The sequence below is a fragment of the Oncorhynchus masou genome, chromosome 10, assembly GCF_036934945.1.
Source record: "Oncorhynchus masou masou isolate Uvic2021 chromosome 10, UVic_Omas_1.1, whole genome shotgun sequence".
NCBI lineage: Eukaryota > Metazoa > Chordata > Actinopteri > Salmoniformes > Salmonidae > Oncorhynchus > Oncorhynchus masou.
The window spans coordinates 30256582-30262650 of NC_088221.1; positions in this window are offsets into that span (position 1 = coordinate 30256582).

The following is a 6069-nucleotide window of genomic DNA, read 5'->3' on the forward strand; positions in this document are numbered from 1 at the left end:
TAGCTAGCAACGGCAAGCTAGCTAAATAGGACAAATTAGCTAGTAAGTGCAAGCAAAGTTCTTTCTTGGGTTCCATGTAAGAACTTTGCCTCTATTGGCTGCTTAGCTGCATCTCACCTGACCCACGACCACTGACCAACCAGTGGTTTAAAGTATTATACAATGGCTTGCGAAAGTTCACCCTCTTGTCATTTTTCCTATTTTGTTGCCTTACAAACTGGAATTCAAATAGATTTTGTTTTGGGGGGGTTGTATCATTTGATTTACACAATATTTTTTGTGAAACAAACAAGAAATAAGACAAAAAAAACAGAACTTTAGCGTGCTTAACTATTCACCCCCCCAAGTCAATACTTTGTAGAGCCACCTTTTGCAGCAATTACAGCTGCAAGTCTCTTGGGGGTTGTCTCTATAAGCTTGGCACATCTAGCCAATGGGATTTTTGCCCAAACTTCAAGGCAAAACTGCTCCAACTCCTTCAAGTTGGATGGGTACCGCTGGTGTACAGCAGTCTTTAAGTCATACCACAGATTCTCAATTAGATTGAGGTCTGGGCTTTGACTTGGCCATTCCAAGACATTTACATTTTTCCCGTAAAACAACTTGAGTGTTGCTTTAGCAGTATGCTTGGGGTCATTATCCTGCTGGAAGGTGAACCTCCGTCCCAGTCTCAAATCTCTGGAAGACTGAAACAGGTTTCCCTCAAGAATGTCCCTGTATTTAGCACCATCCATCATTTCTTCAATTCTGGCCAGTTTCCCAGTCCCTGCTGATGAAAAACATACCCATAGCATGGTGCTGCCATCACCATGCTTCCCTGTGGAGGTGGTGTTCTCAAGGTGATGTGTTGGGTTTGCACCAGACAGTGTTTTCCTTGATGGCCAAAAAGCTAAATTGGTCTCATCTCACCAGAGTACCTTCCATTTGTTTGGGGAGTCTCCCACATGCCTTTTGGCGAACACCAAACTTGTTTGCTTATTTTATTCTTTAAGCAATGGCTTTTTTTCTGGCCACTCTTCCATAAAGCCCAGCTTTGTGGAGTGTACGGCTTAGTGGTCCTACGGACAGATACTCCAATCTCCTCTGTGGACCTTTGCAGATCCTTCAGGGTTGTCTTTGGTCTCTTTTTTTGCCTCTCTGATTTGCCTCTCTCCTTGGTCTTCATGGTGCCGCTTGCTTGGTGGTGCTGCAGACTCTGGGGCCTTTCAGAACAGGTGTGTATATATATACTTAGATCATGTTACACTTAGATTGCACACAGGTGGACTTTATTTAACTAATTATGTGACTTCTGACGGTTGGTTGCACCAGATCTTATTTAGAGGCTTTGTGTTAAAGCCGGCGAATACATATGCACGTACCACAAGTTATTGTTTTTCACTTCACCAATTTGGAGTATTTTGTGTATGTCCATTTACATGAAATCCAAATAAAAGAAATTTAATTTACAGGTTGCAATGCAACAAATAGGAAAAATACCAAGGGGGGTGAATACTTTTTCAAGGCACTGTATGATGCCCAAACCAAGTCATGTAAATGGGGTTGACTGAAGGGGTGCTGTGACAGTATTTTGGTATTGATTCTGTACATATATATATACACACTACCTTTTTATTTTTATTGGTCAGTCTGAGATGTGGCGCTTTCTTTGCAACTCTGCGTAGAAGGCCAGCATCCTGGAGTCACCTCCTCACTGTTGATATTCTGTTACAAATCACCCGTTTCCAGCTACAATAGTCATTTAAAACATTAAATGTCGACACTGTATTTCTGATCAATTTGATGTTATTTTAAATGGACAAATTGCTTTTCTTTCAAAAACAGCAATCACTGTTTCTAAGTGACCCCAAACGTTTGTACAGTAGTGTATATAGTAGAGCAGATATGCCTCTGTTATGCAGAATAAGGAATTGTGTCAGGTCTAATATGTTACATTTCTACCTGGGACATTCAATATGTCACACAGTTTGCTGGGATGCTTTGTTAATCTCTGCAAAGACAAGGCTTCAGTCCACTGATTAGTTAATTAATTGGTTATTTATTGTTGATTGATTAAATCTCAGACCTCCAGTAAGAACCTACGCTGGAGATGAGAAACAGGTACCTGGAGTTGAACATTTCATGAATGGCCAATGACCAGGACAGGACCAGCGTTAGAACAGGGGCAACAAAACTACATGACAATAAATGCTGAAGTGGGGAAAAGCTGGTGAACAGGCAGATATAGGGGAGGTAATGAGAGCAGGTGATTTGAGTCCAGGTGAGTCCAATGAATCGCTGATGCGCGTGATGAGGGAAACAGGTGTGTGTAATGGTGGCGAAGGAGAGCGGGAGCAGGTGTGACTCCTCCATTTGCGTAGTTTACAGTTCCATTAAAAGTGACACCATTACTAAAGGTAGTGGGATAGCTTAGGACTTCCTGATTTGAGTTGTGAAAAATTTAACACTGGGTAAAACATTTCCAGTTGTGGTGTTGATTTGTTTAAAAACGTAGATGATACAATCATTGGATCTATGAAATATATTTTATGTTAATACCAATGGCCTTTTTGTTGAAATGTTTAGTAAGTAGGCCTACATATTCAGTGAAAGAAAATGTCAAAAATACAAATACCAGTAGTTCCATTATTTTACAGGAGTTCTTTATAAATTATTTATTGCACAGTTGCAGCTTCTCTAAGTAAGGTGAAAAAATAAAATCAGAATAGCACATCAAAAATACCCAGCTATAAGGCAAGTGCTTCGCACAGTATGGTTCATAGTTCAAGATCCCCACACCATCCTATCAACAGGTTGACAACAAACACTGGTCATGTGACTTTGAGTACCAGTCAAAGAACAGAAAGACCCCCCCCCCCCCAAACTCTCCACCATGATGTGAGGCCCTTGGGTCAGCATTTATATCCCAGGCAGGATGTTCCTTTCTGGGCTCGTCCCCACTTCCCTGGTAGTGGTACACTGGCTTCAGTTCCCAGGTGCTCTTGTGGGTTCCTTTAGCATTGTACATGTTGATCTCCCTCAGGATCTCCTTCAAGTAGGTCTACTTTACATATGTCTATAGGAGAGAGGCAGTTCAGGGCTGGACTCTACAGTTTCCATGTTCACACAGCTACTGCCTGCACCCTTATTCTGAAAACTAGAAGAAGCATTTGTCTACTTCTAGTGTCAAAAGCCATGTTCTCGTTGGCTGGCCCTCGCTTCATACTCGTCGCCAAATCCACTGGCTCCAGGTCATCTACAAGTCTTTGCTAGGTAAAACCCCTCCTTATCTTAGTTCACTGGTCACCATATCAGCATTCACCCGCAGCACGCGCTCCAGCAGGTGTATTTCACTGGTCACCCCCAAAGCCAATTCCTCCTTTGGCCGCCTTTCCTTCCAGTTCTCTGCTGCCAATGACTGGAATGAACTGCAAAAAATAGCTGGAGATTCTTATCTCCATCACTAACTTCAAGCACCAGCTGTCAGAGCAGCTCACAGATCATTGCACCTGTACATAGCCTATCTGTAAATAGCCCATCCAACTACCTCATCCCCATACCATATTTATTTTGCACCCCAGTATCTCTACTTGCACATTCATCTTCTGCACATCTGTCACTCCAGTGTTTTAATTGCTGTGTCGTAATTACCTCGCCACTATGGCCTATTTTTTGACATACCTCCTTAATCTTACCTAATTTGCACACACTGTATATATAGACTTTTCTTTCTCCTGTATTATTGACTGTATGTTTGTTTATTCCATGTGTAACTCTGTGTTGTTGTATGTATCAAACTGCTTTGCTTTTATCTTGGCCAGGTCACAGTTGTAAATGAGAACTTGTTCTCAACAAGCCTCCCTAGTTAAATAAAGGTGAACAAAATAATAATAATGTTGTAGTTGATAATGTCCACTAGACGTCAGTAGTGGGTAACAGTTGACGCTTCTCCAAATATAATAGATCTGTGTTCGGATACTGCCTTACTTATGTGTGACTAATCAGGCCTCAGGTAACTATAGTCCACTCGGACATGCTGGTCTCTTTGTGAAGCACCCTGGAGAATGAGGGTTACAGTGGTGGAGTGTAATCTATCCTTGAGAGCTGAGCAGAATAGCTCGCAGCTTACACTCACCTATGGTAATGCAATCATGCAGGAGAGTGGACAGGTTTCTGAATGTGTGTGTGTGTGACACTAACCACAGGTTGCTTGGCGACCTCCACCAGGTCTTTGATGTTGTAGTACTGGTGTTCCTCGAAGGCGGAGAAGAGCATGTCCATCACCTGCTGCCTGTATGCTCTCACCATCCTACCCTCAGCCTTCTTCCTCTTCTCATACTCCACCTACACACACAGCCCACAGAAAACCCACACGGGCAAGGAGGGAGCATGGTAGAAGTGCACATAACAGTTCCAGGTGTATGTTGATCCAACACTATAAAGAATGTAACCTTCAGGAGCATGCAAGCAGGCAGTTACACATACACACTGAGAAATGAATGAAAATATAGGGTCTCATTGAGAGAAGTGCCCCAGTGGGCAGAGCAGTGGATGAAGACACAATGGCACACACTGTTGTACAATGGTTGAATAGTGAATATAGCCTACTAGTATAATGCACAGTATTGTCACTAATGTACATATACAGACACAGGCAAGCATGCATGTTCTCAAGTACATTTATTTTCTTTGTTCCTTTTATAGATGAATGTGTGCAATACTGTCTTATCAAGACACAGAATGATAAAATAGTCAAGCTTAACATTGGGTTTGCCATGGCGGAGATCTGTGTGGGCTATACTCGGCCTTGTCTCAGGATGGTAAGTTGGTGGTTGGAGATATCCCTCTAGTGGTGTGGGGGCTGTGCTTTGGCAAAGTGGGTGGGGTTATATCCTGCCTGTTTGGCCCTGTCCGGGGGTATCATCGGATGGGGCCACAGTGTCTCCTGACACCTCCTGTCTCAGCCTCCAGTATTTAGGCTGCAGTAGTTTATGTGTCGGGGGGCTAGGGTTAGTCTGTTATATCTGGAGTATTTCTCCTGTCTTATCCAGTGTCCTGTGTGAAATAAGTATGCTCTCTCTAATTCTCTCTTTCTCTCGGAGGACCTGAGCCCTAGGACCATGCCTCAGGACTACCTGGCATGATGACTCCTTGCTGTCCCCAGTGCACCTGGCCGTGCTGCTGCTCCAGTTTCAACTGTTCTGCCTGTGGCTATGGAACCCTGACCTGTTCACCGGACGTGCTACCTGTCCCAGAACTGCTGTTTTCAATTTTCTAGAGACACTAGGAGAGGTAGAGATACTCTCAATGATCGGCTATGAAAAGCCAACTGACTTTTACTCCTGAGGTGCTGACCTGTTGCACCCTCGACAACTACTGTGATTATTATTATTTGACCATGCTGGTCATTTATGAACATTTGAACATCTTGGCCATGTTCTGTTATAATTTCCACCCGGCACAGCCAGAAGAGGACTGGCCACCCCTCATAGCCTAGTTCCTCTCTAGGTTTCTTCCTAGGTTTTGGCCTTTCTAGGGAGTTTTTCCTAGCCACCGTGCTTCTACACCTACATTGCTTGCTGTTTGGGGTTTTAGGCTGGGTTTCTGTACAGCACTTTGATATATCAGCTGATGTAAGAAGGGCTATCTATATAAATACATTTGATTTGATTTAACATCAGTTAGACCAAACGTTTTGTTAGATGAAAGCTGAATTGAGAATGTCATGATGTATTGGTTATGTTAACATGTATTTGTGGATCAACAGAACTGCTGTATTAGTGTGGGGAATCTGTAAGTATCCTGTCAAATCTCATGTTGGTGAAGCAAGGCAGGTTTATGGAGTCCAGGTGAGTCGGGTATACAATGGATTTAAACATGTCAGGCTCACAGGCATTTCTTTAGTGTTGTTGTTTTTCTGGGTGAATAAGGTTCTTAAAATAACCTTGTGGTTGGGCGGTAATGCCTAAAATATGGTAAGCATACGTGGTCTCATCTCATTGAGAACAATAGCAAGGTAAGTTTATAACAGGTGCAGAATGCAGTGTCCAGTGGACTAACTGGCATAGCCTGCACAGATGAGCAGCGACA